At 34.9% G+C, this 13562-nt stretch overlaps 1 pseudogene; it reads right to left on the bottom strand.

Moving 5' to 3' along the window:
- Positions 1–1472: 1472 nt before the first annotated feature.
- On the bottom strand, positions 1473–13302 carry LOC122137533 (annotated as a pseudogene).
- Positions 13303–13562: the final 260 nt, after the last annotated feature.

The raw sequence follows: 13562 nt of genomic DNA, 5'->3' as shown, positions 1-13562 counted from the left end.
AAAGCTGAAAACAAGTAGTAAATCCTACTTCTTTGAGAAACTCAATACCACGACTGCATTAGTGTTAGTGAGTAAGCTGTGTTATACATTAAAATACTTCCTGGACCGATCAACTTGTGATTCACAGATAAAAGTATATATTGCAGTAAAACCTGCTTGGTGAAGTGTCTGAGCTGATCACTTGATCACATGGCGACACTACTGCACAGTGCATTGTTTAAAACACAATACACATACTGCAAGTGTCCAGAACTGGCCTTTATGTTGACAGCAAGCAGCCTCCGTCCCAATCCTTGTTCGTTTAGTCGATTATTCCAGCAAATGTGTTAATGGGCAGAGTGAATCCTTTGCTCATGTATTTGCTGAGTCCAGTATCACTGTCACCTCCTGCCATGAACTTTGACTTCAAGGATTTTTGAATGTAATATCCAGGGTCTCGACATGGAGCAACCTCAATGCTGTGTTAGAAAATATAGTACAATGTAAAGAAATCAATGTTTCATCTAATCTGTATCACTCTAAGACCAGAAGAAGGCATTTTTAATTCTATGTCTTAATTATTCTTTAAATTAATTTTTTTTTAAAGAATACACTACTATTCAAAAGTTTGGGGTCAGTAAGAGTTTTTTTTTCATACGTAATACTTTTATTTTGCAAAGATGCATTAAATGAATCCACAGTGACAGCAAAAAAACAAATTGTTGTTAAAAAAAAATAATATTACAAATAATATGCTGTACTTTTGAAATGTGACAATAATACAAACTGTTACTTGAGCATCAAATCAACATATTTTAATGATTTATGAAGGATCATGTCATACTGAAGATTGGAGGAATGGCTGCTGACAATTCGGCTTTGCTATCACAGGAATAAATGTAATTTTTTTATATATATATATATATATATATATATATATATATATATATATATATATATATCATGTCACATTGAAGATTGGAGGAATGGCTGCTGACAATATATATATATCTCAGCTTTTTTTTATATCAACGTTCATAAATTTCCTTCGAAAGTCTTTGTCCAAACGTACTGTGAAAGTTGATTTGTCTGGCGTCTTTAATTTAAAATTGCATGTCCTGATCTTTGTCTCCTAAAAAAGAAGCAAATCACAGCATAAATATCTGAACTTAATCAGATATAAGTTGCATTTACCAACAACAAACAATCCAACAGAGAGTTAAAAAAATCAGACAAACATAGATAGATAGATACTAAACTATATATAAATATATTTTCCAGAAAAGTTTTGTCTTAGCCAGACCTACCGTGATATTCTTTGGCTTTGTGTCACTGAAAGTGACTGTGAGACAGTTGAGATCTACAAAGTGGGAAGTAAAATCATCATTTATTTAAAATTGGTCAGGTTGAAGTTAATGTTTATATAATTTGATTTAAAGTGATTAACAAATTTTAAGTCATTTTATGTCAAATTTTGTTTCTTTTTTTTTTTGTGGTATTGCTGAAATCTGGGCGCCTGTGGTTCTGAGTGAGAACCCTTTCTCAACCTCCCTGTTGCTTAGCGACACCTAAAGGGAATGTGAAGGGCCATATGAGGTCAACTAAGATTTGCTTAGTTTTTAATTTTTAATTCTAGAAAAAATCCTTAATGTTTCTTTTTGACTTAAGAACAACACTGACTGGAAAACCGACCAATCAGCAACACCAGTCATATTGTATGTGACAGGGTACGTGAAAAAATACTCTGATAACAACAAAGACAGCATAACTTGATACTCACTTTTAAGTAGCTAAATGAGATCAGTGCCCCACACAGCTCGGCAGGCATCTTCTTCTGTTTGACAGTGTCTAAGGAAAGAATGTTGACTGTAAATACTGGCTGAATGAACTGCTGGCCTAAATTTGGGGTGGCAATGGCTGTACTTATCCCAAATTTGGTTATTGAATACCTTTATATGCAGCTTGGGCCATTCTAAACTCTGGAAAATCCACTTCCAGGTCTGTGACAAAAACTTCTTCCACAGGTTCTTTGGACTTGTTGGAAAAGTAAATCTACAAAAATAGAATAGAAAATAAAAACAAGAATGGTATGTTTTATTTAAAAAGTGTTCTGTAGATCATTCAACAGCCTAAATAAGGACCTAAACAGCTTGACCTTCTGCGCTTGAACTGTGGCTCAGTAGGCTACTTTATCTACCTTTTATACTGCTTTCACTCTCTTTTATGCTTATTTTGTATATAACATATTTATTGGAAACTTCCGAAAAAAAAAAAAAAAAAAACTAGTTTCTTCTACATGTAAACTTACTTGGTGACTAAATTACTTCTGAAACTCATGCCATCATAGCTGAAAAACTAACTACGTAAAACAGTACAAAAGGGCATTCATTCTCACCTTGATGTAGAAAATGTTGAAGTACACCGGCTGTTGTCCCATACGCACATAATATGAAATGACATCAGCTGAGAAAAGGTCAGATTCTTGTGGTTTGCCAGTGCCGGACTGGAAGATTAAAAATAAAACAAAGCAAAACCAATTGAAGTTAATTTTAATTTAAAGTTATAATGACATCATTCTTTGGGAGTGATGTTTGATGAATTGAATGTGCACTTGTAGTGTACTTGTGTATTAAAAACAAACAAAAAACAAACAGAAAAAATGTACTTGCAGATAAAATACATTAAAGAAATAAAAGGTCACTTAAGTGTACTTAAAGAGAGTACACCTTTGTGACTTTCGTAACACACTTAAGTACAATTTTACAAAGTGCACTGTTATAAAGTCAAACCATTCACCATTACAAATGTGTAATTACAAATTTAAGTACATGGCGTAAAAGTGTAAATAGAAATTACATTAAAGTATATTTTAGTTTACCATAAATGCTTGTCACCATGTTAGGCAGTACAATTTAGCCATATTACCAGGATAATAGAAGTAATTATATAATTACAAATAAAGATGTACTTAAATTCTACTTAAGTGGGTCAAAAAAGCATGCTAAAGTTCAGCATTTAATAAAAACTATAATTTATAACCATAATATTTTAATTTAATTGCAGTTAAGACAAAAACATTACATTTAATTTGCACTTAAGTATAGTCTTTTTCTGTAATGTGAACTCTTAAGTATTTTAAAAGTATGCTTATCTGTAGATATGTCATGAGCATGGTAATGTAAATATATCTGGGATTAAACACTGGCATTTATTTCACAAACTTCTCAATATATAAATCTTTAAACAAACCTAACAAATTTGGAAAAAATTAATGTGTAAGCTACACTGGCAAGAGTAACATGTTTTTTCACAAAGAACAGTTGCTAGCTTTGAATTTACACAAGGAAATGCTTGAAAAAAATACCTGAAAGAGAAACTTTTAAACTTCCTCATTCCATACAAGTATGTTCATATTTCTTACCCAAATATGGCTAATATGCTAAATATCTGCCCATCTTTTGACATACCGTTTTTGCAAGATCAGGAATCATCTGTCCAAGACTACAGATATTGCAATCGTACCACGGATCCACCATTCCAAGATAAGAGCCCAGAGCACAGAAGTTATTGCTTGTAGAAGGCACATTCTCCTAAAACAGATATTCTGTAAGTTCATGCTAGTTCTGCTAAAATGGAATACACTTTTTTTGATGAAAGTAATCAGTTTTCATCTCAGTACACTTGCTGAAGTTTCCAAGGGAGGGAAAGGGTATTTACCTTCACAGGAGAGGCTGTAGATGACTGGCGAGCAACAGGGATGTAGTACATCTGTAGGTTGACTTTCGTGGTAAGAAACCGTCTCCTGGCTTCCCGTTTCCTGTAAAGCAAAGCCAAATGTTGTTGTTCGAAACTTAATTCAATCATAACAGAACCCTAAACACAAAGGTGTGAAAGCATTTAGGGATCTGATGATCTTAGAACAAGGAAACATACAGAAAACTTCCTTAATTACAAAGAAATAAGAGGCTTCTTCAATAGACAATAATTGAAGTGATCAGTTTTTAGGGTCTGTACTCTGTACAGTATGTTTATTCTATACCAAACCCAGAAGCCAAGCTACTTTTAATCGACAGTTTATTTGAATGTTGTCACTGTTTCAAGCCTTTTTTTTTAAGAATATTAACTTGTTCCCTTTAAGTCAAGTAATTCCAAAAATATCAGATGTCAACTGTCCAAACAACTGAATTACATTATAATGAACAAGCCTCATTAAAAGGATGAAATTACTGAAGAAAGTAACCTTATTAAAAGGTTAGTTCACCCAAAAATGAAAATTAGCCCGTGATTTACTCACCCCCAAGGCATCCTTGGTGTATACTGTATGACTTTTATTTTTTCAGACGACAGTTTCTTTCATACGACAGTTAGCGCAAGCTAGCGAAAACGTTTTCTAACGCTTTAAATATGGATCATTTTCTTACAAAATCATCGATTCGCTACAGGAGGCCTTTATTCACCCCCGGAGCCATGTGAGGCACTTTTTTATTATGGATGGATGCACTTTATTGGACTTCTTTTGGACTGTTGAATGAAAACACCCATCCACTGCCATTATAAAGCTAGGAAAAGTCAGGACATTTTTTAAATATAACTCAGATTGGATTCCTCTGAAAAAAGAAAGTCTTATACACTTTGAGGGTGAGTAAATCATGGGCTAATTTTCATTTTTGGGTGAACTAACCCTTTAAGTAGTTTAGTGAAATCTTGTATCATTATTTATAAGAAAAAAAACATCACTCTTACTGATATAAAAAAATAATTTGGTATAACCAACAAAATCATGTGGTACAGAAAACATGCAAAAAACCATAAAACAAGAAAATTATATGAAAAGGACCACTTCAGACCCCCATGATTATGTGTCAAATGCAATAAGTCTCTTAAAATATCAGATATTTTACATGATTGTGACATGGCAAGGCTAGTTCATGTAAAAATTTCATGAGATGCAACCCCCCCGTAAATGTAATAGACGCGTATTAATGTGCTCTTTAAATAAAAAAGAGTTCCTCAAAATAGCAACGCGTCAACAATGCGCCTGAACACACCTCTTTTTTAGACCAGCACGCCCATGGGTGCACAAATGGGTGCAAATGCATTTGCTATTTAAACAAAGCGGCACAGGAAGGAAAAATGAGAACTGCATCGGGCTGAAACTAGCAAAAACATTTGCGCCGCATTGCGCTGGGTGTATGATAGGGACTAATGTCTCCTACCTTAACCAGTAGTATGCCCTGGCTAGCCTTCCCACTGCCCGGTCATCTCCCATCACCACTATTTTAGCAGTGTAGTCCCGTTCTTCCTTGGGCAAGGTGGTACTACTATTTCCTGCTCTCCTCTGCAATGTGCCACTGCTGCACAGCGGTTCCCGTCTCTCCTCCAGCACGTCCTGCATCAGAGCCATGCTTTCGGGTGACAGACGGCTTCAGCTTAATTCCTCCACGCCGTGACCAGTCGCCCACTGGTTTATTTCAGCTTTAGGTTTTTTCCTCCAGGAAATTCCATGTCAGAAAGCCTCAGTTCCCTGGATGTCCCGCTCTATACCACTGTCCGTCGACATGACAGAGCTCCACCCGTGGCATGTCTGAGTTAAGGTCTGGGGGGTAAGTAAGACATATAGAAGTCCCTCTGAACCCATCAGGCTTTCACTAAAAGATCCAGTAACGGATGAATTTGGCCAGTTCTCTCCCTGTGGGCATAGAGGATGAAAATGAATGTTGTAATTTTAGTGAATAGCCTCAAATCTCTTGAGTTTAGATGAGTTTATGTATGCTAAGATCTATTTCTATGTGATTTAACCCTAAAAATACCTTTCTTGCTATACTCTAACTCTGACTTTAATAAAAGTACTTATGTTTCCTGAAAAAAAAAAAAACATTTATTTTACAGTGTAGTAATCTCACTGGAATCTCCTTTAGAGTATCAGATCTCAACAATGTCACATGAAAAATGCTCAGATTCAACAAGAGACCAACGTCTGCAGTCATTCAATCAATGCATTCAATGCAATCAATCAATCAATCAATCAATCAATCAATCAATCAATAATTGTTAAAGGCTATTAACACTAACACACACACCAACAAAAGAAAGCAAATAAGTAGCTGGGATGAAAGACATGGGGAGTTAAGGACACTCGTCACATTTGGCGCAAGTTCGAATCCACTTTTTTCCAAATTCCAAACTTATTCCTATCACATCTTAGCTTTGTTTATATGCAGAAGAAAATATTCAAAATGTGCTTATAAAACACTAAATGGGTATTTAATAGTGGGAATAAAGCTTTTTACAAGCATATTTATTAGGCCTATACTTGAAACTATGTGGTCCTTCCTGGACCTATGAGGACACTTTTACTGACCTGCAGGTTAGTGGTAGGTATAGGGAGGCCTTTAGGGATAGGGACCAGTTAGATCCCAAAAACGAAGCATTCAATTATGATTTTAATAATTATGCAATGACTATGTTGCATACTTTTTTTTTTTTTTACTATTTTACTACAATACACTGAGGTGTAAATAGTATCTGGTACAACTAATTTTAATTATTAATTATAATTATCTTGCAACACTATTAGTACAAATAGCCCCTGCCAAAACTTTTTTGTAAATGAAATCCCACTGTACAGATCTCCTCCTCCTCCCACCACAGATGGAAACTCATCTCCCGGATTGGGAAGCGGAACATCAACACAAGGGAGCCGCTGGACAATAGACCTAAAACCCAAAACCGTCACAATGACACCACAAACAAATCCTGCTTCCTGATCCGGATACACAAGTTTGGATACAAAAAAGGATGGGGATAAAAGGGGCCATAAAAAATCTAGGTCTTGTATTAGAGGAAAAAGGCTATTTTTGATACAGATGGAGTTGGTCAAGAGTATTTGTTTGTTTTATGTGAGGGAGTATAGGTAAGAATATAGAAACAGTGCAGAATAGAATAGAATAGTTTTGTAGCGTACCTTTCTTGGTGTTACTGAGGATCTGTAGTATAACTCTTGTAGTTTCTGTCTGGTCTGACCCCGATCACCTCTGTTACTGCCCTGTGCTCTGGTCTACTGTTGCAAGCACTTCATTAAGGTAACGACGGATCCACATCCTGGTCCCATTTCCTGACATATGCACAGACAGGTAATCAGACACACAAACACTTACACAGAAAGCCACACAGCATGAAATCACACATGCAGATTGCACACACAAACATACAGCCATAATTCAGAGAGAGACACATATGGGATTGTTCCTGTGGATTTCCTTTCCTGTTTGCTTTAATTTTTCTGAAAATAAACTGCAGCAACGGCTAACGTTTGGACAGAGACAGCGAGATGCTGACCTGCACTAAATGCTCACCCATTTGTCTCCATCATTGTATAGTCTCACAACTAAAATGATAGAGTACTTTAGACTGTTATACACAGGTTAAATGTAGGTACAGACCATTTCCTATTCATTTAGAAATAATGAATCCTTTCTTTTTCACATAAAACTTTTTAGCAGAGGGACAGTTTTGACTAGGTAAGAGCAAAATGGCATGTTGAATTATGTCCCAGGGATCATTTCTGATTCACAGCTGGTTGCTGTGACAAAATGTAACATCTGAATACTTGTACTCTTGACCATTACTCAAACAGAAGCCTGTGATAAATGATGCTGCCTAGAAAATATCAATTCAAATATCATCTTCTTTGTCACATCCGTCAAAATAATACCAATTTTCCAATTACCCGCTTAAGAAACATTTATTATAACAGTTGAAAAAAAGTATTGCTGCTTAATAATTTTTCTTTTAAAAATTTATTTCTATCTTTTTTTACCTTTATTTTGACAAGACAGATTTGACTTTGAATTGACAGACAGCAAAGTGGGAGAGCGATGGGGCGAAATCGGGAAAGGTACTAGAGTTGGGATTTGAACACAGGACACCAGTTGCGCAATGCCGCTGTATGTTGGCGTGCTGCCCATAAGGCTATCAGTGCCAACTGCCTGTTTAATGTTTTTGTGGAAAATGTGTTTTAATGTGTAAGACCCTTTGATGATTAGAAAGTTCCCAATGAATGGAATTTATCTGAAATAAAAATTATTTGTAACAATGTAGTCACTTTTCATAAATTCAAAATGCATCCTTTCTGAATAAAATAAATTTAAAAAAAAAAAACTTACTGATCCAAACTTCTTCAATTGCGCCTAACTTATATTACATTGTTTTACCAGATGTTCAACAAACAATGAAGTTTGAAAAGTTATCGTATCATTTATGCAGCATCATAATGTTTTTATCTCTGTATGCATTACCTTGGATACTGAGATATGCATTAGCCAGTTTCAGATCTAAGATTTGTTAGTGAACTTCTTGGCTATGCTAGTCCACAACTAGCTTTTCTAGACAACATCACTGACCTGCAAAGCATCATTGGAGAGAGGGCCCGTGACAATCCTCTCCCAGTGCTGCCTGAAGACTGTGCTGCACTACACAGCGCATCAAGCTCAATGGGTTCCGGAACATTCCTTGAGCCTCAATGTCAGCCTTCAGGAACAGTGCTAAGAGACTCGGAAAAATACTGCAGGATCCGCAAACACAAACACCCTGAACATGGCAGAGAAAGAAGAGAGAGAGAGAGAAACATTGATCTGATTCCCTTCTAACTGGGCTGACAGGATGTTATATTTGATAATAAAGCTTCCCGCTGACTTCAGCAGCCGCATCAACCTCAACCTCATGTAGACTGGAAGCAATTTTTACCAGTTGAAAACATTCAACAATATGATAACAGGCTTTGAAATATTTGGATGCACAACATATTAAAACTGTTGACTTCACAAATAATTACTATGCCGGTTTTCCCATCTACTCCTATGTTATGTGGTGTTGCATTAGAAAAAAGGCACACCTAGACCAACTAAGCAAATAATTTGCTTTTGTTTTTTTCTGATAACAAGCCCTAGCAACAATCGTTTCCTTATTCCCTTCTAGTCTTAACTATGATTATAGCTTAAGATAATTAGAAGAAACCCTCATTATAAGGTGTTCCAAAGCTGAACAATCTGGTATTACAGGTTTCAACAATTAGTAAGATTAGTAAGAAACTCAATTCAAAGATATGCTGTCAAATGCAAAAGTAATATAAACAACATTTAAAAAAGAAAGATTAGGGCCCTGATTGCTCCAAAAAGACAAATGGCACTAGACTTTTTCTATATATAATTATGTTCACATACAGTAGATGTCCTAGTAGAGTATTCACAGATGTAGTGCATCAGTATTTATACAGATATGCTCCACTAATGTTCGACCAACCAGAAAGTGGCTAAATAGTGTTTGGGTAGCACAATACTTTAACACAATGTAAATGTGTTAAGTAAATTCATAAATACATTCATAACATAACTGTTCATTGTTAATTTCATTCATTAATTTAAAATGCAATAATTTATTAAAACTTGAAATGTATTAGTATATACATATAAAAAAATTACAATTACCCAAGACTAACAAATACTGTAAAAGTTTATTGTATTTAATTATAACTATTGCATTAATATTAAAGTATAACCATGAAATCAAAATGGTCAATTCTTATTTGTTATATGATGTTGCAGTGTTTATTATAAATTATTTATCTTTGCACATCATATAAAAAATTAAAAATTAATGCTCCAGCAATATATCACTCAACATGAAAACAATAACAATCTAATCAACTCTAATGAACACAATTAAGTTTTGCCTACGTTTTCCTCCTATTGGAGAAGCGGTTTCATAATTTCTGTTTTATGCCGACTGCTGACTTTATTGTATAGATCACATTATACTGTATAAATATTAAACAATATTTATATTATTTCTAATAAACTTCTTTTGTTAAACAGTGTATGTGCTACACATGCCCCTTATTTTTTTATATAAAGATTTTAAAAAACATTTTAAATATGACTTTAGTGAGGTGTTCAATATGTTTTGAGATCACACTGACACAGAGACATTGACTCACCTCTCCTGCTGAGGATAGTGTTCATTTTTCAGATTTTGTTCTGCAATTATCATTTTCTGATACAAAAGGCCTATGAAAAAAACAAAAAACAAATGCACATCATACTCACAGGGATCATGTTTTCTTGTTTATGACTTTAATGACTAATGCGTTTTTCTTGGCGACAAGCCAAAAGAAAAACTAAGATCAGGAGAGATGCTGATCATATTTTGTTTGAGGAAAGTAACAAACCTGGAGCAAGTCGTTCTGCTTTCATTTGGCCAGCATAACTAAGGCCCACAGTGCAGTACGGCTGAGGCAGAGTCAACAACCTCTTGCAGAAGTCATAAACTCTTTTATAGAGGTCATCAGGTATGTATACTGTCTGCAAAGAAACACAAGTAAGGATGTCAAGCAGGACGTTGGTGGCTTCTGCGGTTTTTGTTTAGCATACAAGGGGACCTGGTTCAAATTTAGATGATATTCTGATAAGAATGGATACACGATAACAACATTTTCATTTTAAAACAAATGTTTTTTAAAAGATGCAAATTGAATGAACTGATTAAATTAAGGACAGTTAAAAGCTGTAAGAGCAGCCATCCTTTCTCTTACCTGCATCATAGCATATATAAGTGTATTAAGTAGAGGAATGAGATGATTCTTGCAGTCAGTTCTTTCAGCCTGTATATGAAAACAAGAGAAAACATGTTTACTATCTATCCATCCAATCATTCACTAATTCAAATAAATCATTCTGTAAGTCATTCACAGCCTACAGCTTTTCGTTGTTCTCTGTGAAATTAAGCAAAATCATTAATTATGTGTTAATGAACTGTTATTAGTAGTCAATTATCCTGTAATTGTTAACTGTTATTAAAATAAATGAACTCTTTATAGTCACAGTAGCAACAGATAATAATTTCAAGCTTCTTAGGCAAGTACGTTCAAATAATGCTGTCATAATAAACACTAAATACAGTAATAGCACTTAGGTCACACTAACTGAACATGCTTGAACTATTTTGTCAGCTATTTAAAGGTGAAATGTAATGCTATATTTCAACAATCATTATGCCATAGAAACTGGTGACTCACTATTTCTAGTTCCTTGATGGCCACTCTCACCAAAGCCAGACTCCTGAGAGAACTGTCCTGCACTTTCTTATGTAATGTCCATCTCAGCATCCCTGCAGGATGAACAAAAACGAAGGCTCTTATATACACCAAACTAGAATATGTATGCAACAAATTTTGTGCATTGATACTGCCACTTGAAACTGGCACCCCAGTTGTTGCATGATACTGATGCTTACAGAGTAGTGTGAGTTTTTGACGGCCTTTATACGCAACATGAACAGATCACACTAACGATTAGATTGCAGATTGCGGTTTTTGAAAAAGAAACCATGTCTTTTTTAGCTTGTCTTTTTTCTTTGCATAGCATGTATGGCAATCAACTGTATCTAGGTTTGGCCTTCAAGTGAGTTCTTTATTTAGGTGTAATCTTTAAGTGTCAGTCCGTACCTTTATTGACAGCTGGTTGCTCAATGTCCATTTCTCTCATAATGGTTAGCAGGCTACGGTAGATTTCGGATTCAATGGCAGCATATTCAGCTTTTTAAAGAGAAGCCAACAACATAGCATTTGAATGCTGATATAAATCAGTTGATATGTGTGAAATACTCTACCGTTCAAAAGTTTGGGGTCAAAGTTCATCAAAATACTGTTTTTTAACTGTTAGAATGTCATTGAAGACTGGAGTAATGGCTACTGAAAATTCAGCTTTGCCATCACTGGAATAAATTACATTTCACAACTTATTATAATATAAAACTGTTATTTTAAATTGTAATTATATTTCACAATATTACTTTTTTACAGCCCAGGTAAATATAAAAGACTTCTTTAAAAACATAAAAAAGTTATTGTCCCCAAATTTTAAATGGCACTGTAATTTTTAAAGTATCAAGTGGATAATCAAATATTAAAAAGTGATTTGTCACCTTTTGTTATTTATAATTTACTCGAAGTTTCTCCAAAAGGTGTAACTCTCACCTGCTGAGTCCCCAACATTAATACTGCTAGAATTTCTCCAGGATGCCATGCTGTGACTTGGTCCTTACATAATGAGGTAAGCGGAAAAAATCACCACTGTGACTGCTGATGCAAAGACAAAAAATATTCTGAAAATGATTATATAAAATTAAAAGAGAAAATGAACAATGTTACATTTACAATTTACTAAATTCTGGCATCGTTTACTCGCTCTCATGTTGTTCCATTTTCTTTCTTCTGCAGAACACCAAAGAAAACAATTTGTGGAACATCTGGGTCCAAACAACATTTGACTGCATTGAATGAAAAAAAAAAAAACCTGAAAAAATTTACTATATATATATATATACATATATATATATATATATATATATATATATATATATATATTTTTTTTTTTTTTTTTTTTTTTTTTTTGGTGCTCCACAGAAGAAAGAAATGCATCCATGTTTGGAATGACATGATCACGAGTAAATGTTTTGCCTAACTATCCCTTTAATGTGCTGGTCACATTAATCTGACTCACTCTACTATTTTCCACTTTATGATGCTGAAATTTAATCTCACTTAAATTGTATATTCGTGAGCTTATAAAACACAGTAGATAATATCAAGTTATTCTGGGCATGATTGTATGCAACAGTAAACTGTTTACAGTAATTGATAGCTAAGGTTATTTACCAAAAAGCAAACACACTCGCACATGACCATGGCTAACAGCCTCAGGTGCACTTTTACCCACTACTGATTAAACAAGAAAACTTCCCCTTCATTTCACCCTCTCAGACACGGTTTATAACTGACCAGCAACACAATGCAACTAACTGCTCTGTTAATAAGACACTTTTAAGTCACAACTGAATCTAAAAACTAGAAAGAGGAAAGGGGAAAGGAGAAAAAAACGATACTATGATAAAAATCCAGAACGAGTGAAAAAAAGCATGTAGACCTAATAAACGAAACTAAAAAAAGGGGCCATTTTTAGTGACCGACACAGCTCGTAATTATGCAACTTTCCGACAGCTTGGTTTCTTAGTGCTAAGAAGCATATTTCACAGGTTACCTCCAGTAAGCAGCAACTGTCTGTTAGTGCAATAAAATGCTGAAGTCTGCTGAAGAAAAAGAAGTGCCTTACCTTTCGTCCTTGTAAGACTATCAGTGGACTACATCATATGCTACATGTATAAAAACTTATGCTGGCCAAACAGTCACACTGAGAGTTGCACACTGTGTAACACTTCCTCTAACTGCTGTGGCTGTCACTGAGGACAACTGCAACTCTGACTCAAAGCTGAGTGAATGTGAGGGAGGGACGAGAAAGAGAGAGAGAGAGAGAGAGAGAGAGAGAGAGAGAGAGAGAGAGAGAGAGAGAGAGAGAGAGAGAGAGAGAGAGAGAGAGAGAGAGAGTTTGACAGAGGCACGTCAGAGGAAAGTTTAGAAGGAGGATCAGGGGAGAAAGAGTGGTTAAATGTGTGAAAGAAGTCACAGAATGGGTGTGTGGACACACTGAAGGGAAAGTCCTTTTGAATATGTTTGATTAATTTATCACACC

This window comes from Cyprinus carpio, chromosome B6 (assembly GCF_018340385.1).
Source record: "Cyprinus carpio isolate SPL01 chromosome B6, ASM1834038v1, whole genome shotgun sequence".
Classification (NCBI taxonomy): domain Eukaryota; kingdom Metazoa; phylum Chordata; class Actinopteri; order Cypriniformes; family Cyprinidae; genus Cyprinus; species Cyprinus carpio.
This window is presented reverse-complemented; position numbering and strand designations above follow the sequence as displayed.